The sequence below is a fragment of the Bufo gargarizans genome, chromosome 2 (assembly GCF_014858855.1).
Source record: "Bufo gargarizans isolate SCDJY-AF-19 chromosome 2, ASM1485885v1, whole genome shotgun sequence".
NCBI lineage: Eukaryota > Metazoa > Chordata > Amphibia > Anura > Bufonidae > Bufo > Bufo gargarizans.
The window spans coordinates 308,043,678-308,056,876 of NC_058081.1; the positions used below are offsets into that span (position 1 = coordinate 308,043,678).

General features: G+C 45.8%; 1 pseudogene; it reads left to right on the top strand.

Annotated features, from left to right (window-relative positions):
- The window catches only part of LOC122928014, a 102,324-nt pseudogene extending 91,643 nt beyond the window's left edge, over window positions 1-10,681 (top strand).
- The last annotated feature ends 2,518 nt before the right edge of the window (window positions 10,682-13,199 follow it).

Consider the following 13,199-nt stretch of genomic DNA (forward strand, 5'->3'; position numbering starts at 1 on the left):
CTTATTTACAGGATATGTTCACCATTAATTTCCTCGATTTGACCCTCACGGGCATCCCCCATCGGAATATACATTCATCCACTTACCGTAAACCAGTAGTTGGCAATGCGATCTTGAGGGCGAACAGCCATCACCCCATGCATACTATTAAGTCCATACCGGTGGGTGAAATGGTACGTGCCAGGAGAAATTGCAGTAATGATGCGGCGTTCATGTCTGAGTGCCGCATCGTCGCTGCACGCTTGCTGGCAAGGGGTTATCCTGGTTTGATGATTAAAAGAGCTAAAAGAATAGCGCAGATAAAGAATCGCGAGATATGACTTTTCTAGAGCAATAATAAAAGTAGGAATGATGATGATACAGTAAGTGGGAAGGACTGCATTAATCTACCTACCCTAGTTCTTACATATAGTAACCAATTTCAGCAGGTTAAACATGTATTTCGATCCTACATGAAGATGATATTCTACATGGCCTGATGCAAGAGGGCGTTAGAGTGGCTGCTAGACGGTCTCCCACTCTGGCATGTTCTTTATCTCCATCATTATTTGCTTCCACTCCACAGAGAAGCAAACCCAGTGCCTGGTTAAAGTATACCGTGTTCACACGGTGCGGCGGTCATCCCTGCAGGACATGCGGTTATGTCTTGCCCACCAAAATTTTCCAGGACTCTGAACATTCTTTACATTTCCCCATTAGGTCTTATATCAATTGTAACACCACTGGGGTCATCTATGTTATTAGATGTACACAATGTGATTTACTTTATGTGGGAAGCACCATAAGAAAATTGAAAAACAGAATCCTGGAACATTTGAATTATGTCACTAATGCTTCATACGTCAATATTTTGAATGCAGCCAGGCACTTTATTTCAGTACATGATAGGAGTTTGCGAACCTTTTCTGCTTTTGGAATTGAGCGAGTTCTGCCCTCCATCCGAGTGGGCAATTTTCAAAAGCATCTAATACAGAGGGAAGCCTTCTGGATACTTCGATTAAAAACAAGGCATCCAGATGGCCTTAATTTAAAGAAAGAACTTATGTATCTATATTAGGATTGGGTCCATTCCTGGTGTGCATATGTGTTTATTCTACTCAGAAGAGCAATTTTGAAGACAGATTTGCCATATATAGCTGTATTTTTTGTTTTTCTTTTAACATTGGGAATTACTGTTCAGACCATGCGTTTTTTTAGGGAATATATTCTTTCCGTTTACTGTGGGAAGTTGACTTCTGTGTATTGCTATCCCTGATTTAGACCTAAGGCCTTGAACATCATGTATTTTAAGTGCACGAACTAGGTTTTATACATTTTTTATTGTTTGTTAATATACACCAATGTTTGGTTCAGATTTTCCCAGTGGCTTTTTTTGATTGGAGTTTGCCACAATTTACTACCTTCAATCACCAGCTGGAGATGGGAGGAGTGGTTGGGGCTCACCTCTACAAGTACTGCCACCTGGGAATCTCTGGCCAGTCATGATTAAGAACACGTTTGTTCAAAACACGTAGACGATTCTTGGGAACACTGAGGCGATGCGGTCACTGTACAGATCTGTGCAATTTTGAATAAAGGAACTCAAAACGTTGTTAACTTCGATGCTGGATTAATCTTCTTATTCTCGCTGCATTCCCCTCAGCACATATTACAGGCTACATACCTCTCCTTATGTACAGATAACCACTCCCTCTGGGTGGAGCCTCACAGCGGATCATGCAAAGGACGGGGAGGCATATCCAAGTACTCCTCCGCCCGTTGTGTTCATTCATCACAAAATCCCAGAGGGTAAGAAAGGATACATAATTATCTGGTGATCTCAAGGCGGCTACTATATGTCCTCCTGGGAGACATAGTACATTACTCAACTAGGTCCACTTATCAATAGATATATTTACTTACCTGACAGCAACCACGCTGCCAATGGATGGATGTTATATTACATGGCTGTTTATCTTTACATCCCTTTAGAAAAATGAAATAAACAAATAAACAATAAAAGGGTATCACTGTGCGCGCAAGTAAATCATAGCCCGCAACTAGAGATGAAAGCATGGATCAAGTTACGACAAATACAGAGTTGGATACACCAATGTTATGGCATGAACATGGTTAAATAAATCAGGGTCATAGGCAAATGTCCCATGACCCAGAACCATATACTCCAAAAGTCACTCAGATAAGGAGGTCTCTTATGAGATGGGTATCACCTAATTACATGGCCCCAGATCCACTATTATATAAAACAAGTATATGATATAAACTCATTTAATCCATTAGGTTTGACAGTCTGAAGCCTAAACATCCATTCTGCCTCTTTTCGCAGCAGGAGGTTATCAATGTCCCCCCCCCCCCCCCCCCCCTTCTTGGGGACGGCTTCACGTGCTCCATCCCATGAAAGCTGATAAAATTATGCATTTTTGCATGATATTTTAGCACGTGTTGTGCAATCGGGGTATCATCCTGGTTACTGATGTTAGATAGGTGTTCCCCTATCCGTCTCCTAAATTCGCTCTTGGTCTTGCCTACATATTGCTTTTGACAGATACATGTGGCTATGTACACTATGCCTACTGTAGCGGAGAGGCAGGGTGAAGGGCAATATCTCCGCTGGTAGACAGGAACCATCAGAATGAAATGCAGGTAGCGTGTATAAATCCCATCCCTCCAAGAACTAGACGACACATAGCTTGGAGGTGAACTACTTGGCTGCTAGCTTGCAGCCCTTTTTATTACATGCTCCCCGGAAGGAGAGGGACACACACATTATCATACATTACCCGATAACATTGTAGTTACAACCCACACATATTCCTCCCCTCTGTCTAGGAGATAATTGAATCAATCACTGTATCTCCCCCATTATCTCCTAAACTGAAAAGTTACTACACAATGGGACAATAGAAACACACCCAGCATGGTACAAATGAATCCATTAAGCCCAGAAACAGGGAAATAACATGCAATATGCCCAAGTTCTGTATTTAAAGGGCCAAATCGCCCAGGGCCCATAGTCACAGGGATTGTCACGGATACAGTCCAACAGTTCTCAATGTGGCTGGATTTGCCACAATGCTCCCCCAGAACCAAGCCGGCATACACAGTCTGATCCAAACGGATCGGCTTGGGGAGGTCCGGAAGAGTACCCAACGATCATTGTTCAAGGTCAGTTTGTCTGGACAACCCGTCGGCGTTACCATTCTGCTTCCCAGGGCGGTAGTGAATTGTCAAGTCAAACGGCTGCAGCGCAACAGTCGGGCATTGTCTCCAGACACCCTGTTTAGCCATACCAACGGGTTGTGATCGGTGAGTAGCGAGAACTGTTGTCCATAAATGTACCGCTGTAATTTCTTTAAGGCCCACACCACGGCCAGGCATTCCTTTTTGATGGCGGCGTAGCTTACCTCTCGGGGTAACAATTTCCTGCTTAAGTAAGCTACAGGATGCTCGCCGCCATCAGCTCCGACTTGGCTCAGTACTGCTCCCAATCCAAACATTGAAGCGTCTGTGTGGACAAGAAAACGTTTAGTTGGATCAGGAGCGGCCAAGACAGGAGCATTTATCAAAGAGTCTTTCAGTTTTTGGAATGCCTGTTCACACTCTGGGCTCCAGGTGACAATCTTAGGGAGATTTTTACGGGTAAGGTCAGTGAGGGGTTTTGCTACGGCGCTATAATTGGGTACAAATTTCCGGTAATACCCAGCGGTACCTAAGAAAGCTAATACCTGGGTCTTGGTGCGGGGGGTTGGCCATTTGGCGACAGCCTCAATTTTAGCGGGTTCTGGCTTCTGTTTCCCACTACCCACCCTGTGTCCCAGATACTGAACTTCTGCCATCCCTATATGGCACTTGCTGGGTTTTAGGGTCGATCTACCATCCTCTGAAAGGTAGCCGGGGCGTTCTTCATCCCAAATGGCATGACCTTAAACTGGTACAGGCCAAATGGGGTGACGAACGCCGACTTGGGGATGGCATCCTCGGATAGGGGAATCTGCCAGTACCCCTTACACAAATCTATCGTCGTGAGGTACTGACCACGGGCCATCTTATCTAAGAGTTCGTCTATCCTGGGCATAGGATAGGCGTCTGATACCGTCTTGTCATTCAACTTCCGGTAGTCTACGCAGAAACGGGTCGTGCCGTCCCGTTTCGGCACTAGAACTACCGGGGAAGCCCAGGGGCTGTCGGAGTGTTCTATCACCCCAAGCTCTAACATTTCGTCAATCTCCTTACGCATGTGTTCCTTGACAGATTCAGGGATGCGGTAAGGGGGTTGACGCATGGGCAGCTGACCAGGGGTCTCCACTCGGCGAGTGGCTAGGGGGGTATACCCTGGTACATTAGAGAAGGTTTCGCTTTCCTCTCGTAAGAGATCTACAATCTGGTCCCTTTCCTGCGGGTTTAATCTTTCCCCCAATTGTACCTCTCCCAGGTCTTCGTTCCGGTTATCCATTCCCAGGAGATCAGGGAGAGGTAAATTGTCCATATCTTCTGCAGCAGAGGCGCAAATAGCATTTACCTCCTCTTGGCGTTCATGATATGGTTTTAACATGTTAACATGGAGCATCCGCCTAACTCCTGCTCCAGTACATGGACCGATCACATAGGTGGTGTCACAGACTTGTTCCACCACCTTGTATGGGCCCTGCCAGGAAGCCTGCAGTTTATCATTCTTAACAGGTTTAAGGATCAACACCTTTTCCCCCACTTGAAAACTGCGGTCCCTGGCACCTCTATCATACCATCGGCGCTGCCGGCTCTGGGCCGCCCGGAGGTTAGAGCGTACGGTCTCGGTTAGCTCCTCCAAGCGGTCCCGAAACTCCAGCACATATGGTACAACAGGGGTACCCTCTATCGTGACTTCCCCCTCCCAATGTTCCCGGATTAAATCTAAGGGGCCCCTTACCCTCCGTCCGAACATTAACTCGAAAGGTGAGAACCCAGTGGACTCTTGAGGCACCTCCCTGTATGCAAACAACAGGTGGGGCAAAAACCGCTCCCAGTTCTTCTGGGTCTCCATGAACGTACGGAGCATTTGTTTCAATGTTCCATTAAACCGTTCACAGAGGCCATTAGACTGGGGGTGGTAGGCCGAGTTTATAATCGGCTTTACCCCACATGTTTTCAACAACTGGCGGGTGACTTCAGCGGTGAACTGGGTGCCCCTATCAGAAATAATCTCTCGGGGGAAACCCATGCGAGAGAATATTTTAATAAGGGCCTCGGCTACGGTCTCGGCATGAATATTAGTCAATGCCACTGCCTCAGGGTAACGGGTGGCGTAATCTACTACCGTCAGGATAAACCGCTTCCCCGAGGGGCCGGGTTTAGCTAGGGGTCCAATAATGTCAACAGCTACCCTACTGAAGGGTTCTTCAATTATAGGGAGGGAGTGTAACTTAGCCTTATATTTATCTCCTCCCTTCCCTACTCGTTGGCAAGTGTCACACGTTTGGCAATACTGCCGAATGTCTTTGGAGATACCGGGCCAAAAGAAGTTCTGCGTTAACCGGTGTTTAGTCCGACTAACCCCTAAGTGTCCTGACAGGGGGATGTCATGAGCAATGCGTAGTAACTCACGCCGGTATCTCTTAGGTACTACTAACTGTCGCATAGATACGGGAACTGTACCGGCTACTGTCTTATCTGCATATCTATGCAGTAACCCCTTTTCCCACCCATATCTCTCCCCCTCTAACCCAGTTTGGCTTCCTGCTACTTTATCTTTATATACTTGCAAGGAAGGGTCATTAGCTACCTCACTACCAAACTCTAATGGGGGGGGGGCAAGGGATAACAGGGGTATTGTTCTTTACCTGAGCCTCAGCGTGATTTTCCGGTGGGTTGGTGTGGGCCTGCTGCCTGGTAACAACAGGTAAAGCTTCCTGGAGGTTCCGTTGTGGCACAAACGCCGAAGTCAGCTCCCCCAAATCGTTGCCCAAAATAATATCCGCTGGCAAATCTTGCATGAGCCCCACTTCCACATTTCCAGACCCCGCTCCCCAATTCAAATGTACCCGGGCAATAGGAATCTTGTAGATATTACCCCCGGCTACTCGAACAGCTACACATTCACCGGTGAGCTGGTGAGCAGGGATCAAGTGATTCCGAACCAAGGTGATGGTGGCGCCAGAGTCTCGTAATCCCTGGCGGCTCCTGCCATCTAGGTGGACGGCCTGGCAATGGCCTTGTCTGTTGTCAGAGGCTGCCTGTATCGGGTTGGCCTTGTGTAGAATGCCCAAGGGTTCCCCTGGAAGCATTGGCACCAATTGCTGCTGGGAAAACTCATTTTGGAAGCAGTGTACTGCCGCTGGGTGATGAATCTGCTGGCTAGGGTTTCCCCAGTTGGAACGGTTTTGGTTCCTGGGACAATCTTTCTGGATGTGCCCCTGCTGCTTGCAAATATGGCATCTGACCTGCGGGCGAGACTGGTATCTGGGTGCTTGTTGGTAGTTGCCCCCACTCGATCTGTAGGGTGCTGGACTGGATGCTGGAACGGGTGCTGGAACGGGGTTAGTTGTAGGAGCCCCGGAAAGGGGTCGTTGTGCAACCTTCTGTGCCCGCCGGGCATCTTGGTACTCGTCTGCCATAGTAGCTGCCACATGTACGGTATTGGGTTTGTGATCCCGTAACCAGTTTTGTAATTCGTCAGACAGTCCTTGAAAAAATTGCTCCAGTAATAACAATTGTAACAGCTCTTCCAGCTGGGTTACCTGTGCTGCTTGTACCCATCCTTTAGCAGCACGGGTCAATCTATGTGCCCATTCCGTGTGGGTATCTCTCTCGGCTTTCTTTAGCTCCCGAAAGCGCTGGCGGTATGCCTCAGGGGTAATGGCATACCTGGTCAATATGGCTTGTTTTACCTTTTGATAATCTGTGCTGTCCTCATCTGGCATAGTCCGGTATGCTTCCGCTGCCCTACCCGACAATTTGCCGGCCAATAGGGGTACCTTATCCGCAGGATCGATTTTATGCAGCTGGCATAATCTTTCGAAGTCCTGCAGGTACCCATCAATGTCCTCGGTTTCCACATAGGTTTTAAATGCATGGTGCGGTAATTTCAGTTTTTCTGATATTACCGGATATGCAGGAGGGTTTACTCCCCCAGGTGAAGTGAGGTTTGGTCGGGTGGCCGCTAGATATTCATTAATATCAGCTGATGTCCTTTCAAGAAATTCCTGGGAATGTGGCAACGGAAAAAATGCCAGCCTTATCCTCATTTCGTTGGCCCATGCTGAGCTATATGTTTCCGTGGCTGCTGGTGTAACTGCTGCTTGATCACCCTCCATGAGTTCGTCAATAATGACTCTTTTTGCTTTGTTACTGGCAATAATTCCTCTGGCTTCCAGTAATGCCTTTAGCGTTTCTCTTTTCAGCCTGGTATAATCCGTCCCCATTCGTCATCTGTTCGCATAAAATCCGCATACTCACGAACTATGACTTTGTACGGATGAGGTTCCTTTCCGTTCGTATCAAATAAAACAGCTGAACAGATTTGAATCCCGTCGCTTGCCACCAATTGTAGCGGAGAGGCAGGGTGAAGGGCAATATCTCCGCTGGTAGACAGGAACCATCAGAATGAAATGCAGGTAGCGTGTATAAATCCCATCCCTCCAAGAACTAGACGACACATAGCTTGGAGGTGAACTACTTGGCTGCTAGCTTGCAGCCCTTTTTATTACATGCTCCCCGGAAGGAGAGGGACACACACATTATCATACATTACCCGATAACATTGTAGTTACAACCCACACATATTCCTCCCCTCTGTCTAGGAGATAATTGAATCAATCACTGTATCTCCCCCATTATCTCCTAAACTGAAAAGTTACTACACAATGGGACAATAGAAACACACCCAGCATGGTACAAATGAATCCATTAAGCCCAGAAACAGGGAAATAACATGCAATATGCCCAAGTTCTGTATTTAAAGGGCCAAATCGCCCAGGGCCCATAGTCACAGGGATTGTCACGGATACAGTCCAACAGTTCTCAATGTGGCTGGATTTGCCACACCTACAGTTTTGCAATTAATAAATGATCTAATACTTTAGCTGCATCCCGTCACAGAGCTGGTTACTTTATTGCCTTTTTTGATATCTTTACATGCAATACAGCTACCACACTTTTTTTTAGGGAGACAGTTTTCCTTGGCGGGGGTCTTGAACACACTATAGACCAGTCTGTCCCTCAAACTGCCACCTCTCCAGTAGGTGATCAAAGGATAATCACCCACCAGGTCTCCCACATCCGGGTCCGATTTCAGGATTCCCACGGAATCTCACGTACCTCTTTGTGTCCCAGGTCAAATGTCCCAATGATCTGTATTTTATCATTCCCAATCTCCCGTTTCTTGAGATGTAGCAAACTATCCCTATTGCAGCCTGACGCATGCTGGTATGCTCTCTTAAGGGAAGACAAAGGATAGCTTCTTTGCATGAACCTCCTCTAGAGGCCATTTGCCGCCACCTTAAAGTCTTCCCATTCTGAAGAATTTCATCAGGCCCTTAAGTATTGGCCCTTGTGGATGCCCCGTTTAAGTGGGGTCGGATGTCCACTATCCTATTGCTTAATTATAGTTATAGTTGGGAGCTGTGGATTTGCGAAACATCTTGGTGACTATTTTTCTCGACTGGTTAATACTGATGGAGAGGTTCAGAAATGTGAGATGGGTATCACTGATTTCATATGTGAAATATAACCCCAAATCATTCACATTCGACGAGGAGACAAACCCCTCACATTCAGTGCTCGTGAATCTCCAAAGGATGAATACATCATCAATGAACCTCATCCATAACAAAATGGATGAGGCCAACCAGTCCATGACTTCCCCAAACACAATCTCCTTCTCCCACCAGCCCAGGTACAGGTTGTCACAAGTCAGGGTACATGGGCTCCACATCGTCACCCTCCTGAGCTGGTGGTAGATGTCACGATCAAAGGAGAATATATTGTGCCTCAGGATAAATTGTAGTAGCTCCACCACAAATTCATTATGCATCAAGAGATGTGTTCCTCTTTCCGCCAGGAACGCTCTTACTGCCTCACATCCTTTCTCATGCGGGATCGAGCTGTAGAGAGCCTCAACATCTAGGCTCGCTAAGAGCGTATGCTCTTCACAGTATACATCATTGAGGCGCCTCAACACGTCTCTTACATAAGACGGTAAGCTAACTACAAATGGTCTTAAAATCCTGTCCACGTAAATGCTGATCTTTTCTGTCAGGCTGCTAATCCCCGATACAATTGGTCTCCCTTTCAAAGGGGATACCCCCTTGAGGATCTTGGGTCGACTGTAAAAGGATGGTAGCACCGGATATTGTGGTAGCATAAATGCATATTAAGCCTTACTGATCAAATGCTGCTGCCTTATCCAAAAGCTGTACCAACCCCTTTTTAAAGACATCAGTGGGATTGCTAGCTAATCTTCTACAGTATGTTTTGTCATCCAAAATCCGTTTACACACATGTGTGTTTCTGTACATAAGTGTGGTTATCTGTACATAAGAAGAGGTATGCGGAGGCCGCGCTACGGCCATCAAAGTGCCGGTGGCTACGTGTAGCTACACGCACCATATCAGAGGCGTGCAGCACCTTATCAATTTGTTGCTTTGTTTCCCTTCTGCGCTGGCTCCTGATGAAATACTGACCATCAGGGAAACGCGTCAAGCAGAGTGCTAGATAGGAAACAAGTCTTTAATGTAGCCTGTAATATGTGCTGAGGGGAACGCAGTAGGGACTCATTACAGGGCAGCACTAGGTTATAGGTAGCAAGCTAATATTGCCATTGATTCAAGTGAGCAAAGGTATAGGCTCAGGTGATCATAGCTTGACTAGTATTGGCAGTTCAGCTACACAGGGTCCTGTTGCGCCATGTATCAATACCCCCAGAGAGGTGGGGACAGCAAGAACCACACTACTAAACTTCACTCCATGCTGTTTTGGCAGGATTGTAGGATTAGTGGATATTGTGGAGGCCCCCCACACCCAGAGTAATATGATTATAAGAGCCATTTCATATTGATGTTTATAACTGACACCCTAATAAAGTTTTTTTGTTTTTTCTATTTTAGCACTATCAATCATTAAAGTTAATAGATCCAAATATGCACACAATAAAGTGCCTAATATCGAATTTATTAAACACTGGTTAGCACTGGTGCATGGAGTTTGTATGTTCTCCCCATGTTTGTGTGGGTTTCCTCTGAGTACTCTGGTTTCCGCCCACACTCCAAAGACATAGTGATAGGGACCTTAGGTTATGATCCCCATTGGGGACAGTGTGACGTTAATGTCTGTAAAGCTCTGCAGAATATGTCAGCGCTATATAATCAAGAGAAATGAAAAATAATAATAAACCTTTTTCTTTTACAGGGTTGCATGGAGAAAGTACTGTAAGGGCAGAAACTTAGCAAAGTGGACTCAAGGATGCAAACTTTAATACTGAAGATCTATTGTGGCCGTCTCATAGCTTTTGCTCAGTATATTTTATAATCAATAACTAAACTTATGCAATCGCACATTGTCTACATATTTCATTGATTTCTACAGCTGCAAAGACTCATCACAGTGGATTAGAGGATATATTTATTACTGAACTGATTTATTGTAATTTTTTCATAGCTTTTGCTCAGTATGTTTCATAATTAATAACTAAAGCTTCTAATAAACTGACTAAAGCAATGGCATATTATCTGTGTTTCTCCATTTATTTCTAACAGCTTAAGAATTCCACAGGATAGGGGATAACTATTAGATCGGTGGGGGTCCTACCTCTGGGACCCTCACCGATCACAAGAACGGGTGTCCTATGCCCCCTGTAACCCTCTTGAAATGAAGGGAGCAGCCGGTTGCACATCCAGCATTCACATTTTTATGGGGATTCTGAAGATAGCCAAGTGCTATACTCGGCTAGCTCTGAAACTCCCATAGAAATTAATAGAGCGGCCACACGCATGTGCGACCGGATGCTCTGTTCATTTTAAAGGGTTGCAGGGGGTACAGGGCACCTGTTCTCGTGATCGGTGGTCGTCCCAGTGGTAGAACCCCCACCGATCTAATAGTTATGCCCTATCCATAACTTCAAACAACTGCAGAACCTGGATTTTAGTGACAGAGCTTTTAACATCATCACATCAGTCTACTCGTTTTGTATTAAAATATACTAGTATTACTACCCTAAGTGCTGTCCTTTGTCAAGAAAATCACTTTTTTTAATATGGTAATTACCTGAGTAAGGATCCCAAGGGGCTGTCCCTCCGGCCGTTGGAGCCCAGATGCACCCCTTCTCCTGGAGCCCAGCACTGCCCACTGCTAATTTATTCACTCCTCATTGCCGGCTGGCGCATGTGCAGTGCGTCCTGTGAGGCCGATTCCACACACCGCGGAATGCGTTTGCTGAGACATAAGCTCGTGGATACTACGGCCGGAGGGACAGACCCTTGGACTTCTTACTCAGGTAATTACCATATTAATAAAAGCGATTTTCTAGACAAAGGACAACACTTAGAGTAGTAACACTAGTATATTTTAATACAAAACGAGCAGACTAATGTGATGTTAAAAGCTTTGTCCCTAAAATCCAGGTGACAGAATCCCTTTAAAGTCATAACTACTATATTAAAAACATTTCCATGAATGCGCTTTGTGCTAAAACAGTTAAATGTTCTAGCCTGTTAAAAATAGCTTTTTGGAGGATTATTATTGGGCCTACACATAGAGTTGGCAAAAGGCTAGGTAATGTTAGTAGGTTGGTCTATTGTATTTAGCCTGGAACTTCCTGCTACAGTGGTTCTGGTCTGGAGAACCATATCCAACTGTCCCAGCTACTTTTCCAGTAGAACAACAGCCTTGACATCTGCACAGAACACTGAAGGACCAGGGCTGCCCCCGCAGTGTATTGCTAGAAAGGAACCATTGTGGAAGGTTTTCTTAGAAAAGTTTGTTTAAAAGCCTGCCATAGATCTACTGTGATGTAATATTCTCTTTCACACACAAGAAGCAACCATATTTAGACTAAGCTGTGAAGTACACTTCTACCGTGTTTTTACCATCTCAAAAGGTTGCTTAAAATACGTCTATTGTTGAAGGATTTGTCTCAAAAGTGACAAACGCAATTATTTATATTGGATTTTTCTTAGCCACAAACCATATACCAGTATTCTTTTTCTTCTTCTCTTTTTTAATTACTCAATACATTTCTTACCATAGATACATAAAAAAGAAGATAATCATTGACAAGCATTGCCCACCCACACCTATATTTCTCACAGAAGACTAAAAATAATCAGAAAGGAAGAAAAGAAAACAACTATAAATTAAACCTATCTCTGCCTCTCAGGTGGGATCTGCTTGTCATGCCAGTAAAGTTGGAAACCATCAGGACCATCAAGGTTAAATATTTTCTCATCAGAGAATAAAACTTTCTTCCACCTTTGAATGTCCCATGTTTGGTGCTCTTTTGCAAAGTCCAAACGAGCAGTTCTGTGCTGTTCGAGGAGACGAGGTCTTTGAAGATGTTTTTTTGTTTTTGTAAGCCCTTCAGTCTCAGATGCCATCTGATGGTTATGGGGCTGAAGTCAGCAGCAGTAAGGGCCTTAATTTGGGTCGAGGATCGTCCAGTGTCTTGACGGACAGCCAATTGGATCCTCCGGCTCAGTGCTGATTAATGTTTTTGGGGGTCTTCCACTTGACTTTTTTGTTCCATAACCCTCAGGATCATTTAAGAAATTCCAAATGACTGTCTTACTGCGTCCCACCTCAGCAGCGATGGCACGCTGTGAGAGACCCTGCTTATGCAGTTCAACAACCCGACAACGTTCGTAATAGTAATTGGGTGCGCATGAGAGCGTCTGACGTGGGACGCTAGGGCTCCGCCCCCCTCGCCCTCCCCTGCACGCTGGCCGCCTGCCGCCTGTTTGCTGCTCGGGACATCTGACCTCCGTGAGTCTGTCGATATGCCGAGGCCGCCCTAAACTGTCTGAGATGCCGACGTGGATGCCTGGACTCTGAACCTCGTCCTGCGCTACTAGGAAGTGCCGGGTGGTGAGTTACTCCCAGTACCCACATTGTGGGGGAGGACTGAGAATAAGTGCTGGTGTGCTGAAGCCCGGTGGAGTTGGATTAAGGCATGCATACTAATTTTCATTGCTAAGGGGGGTACCGGCTGAACGCTGTCTGTGGGTGGCTGGACT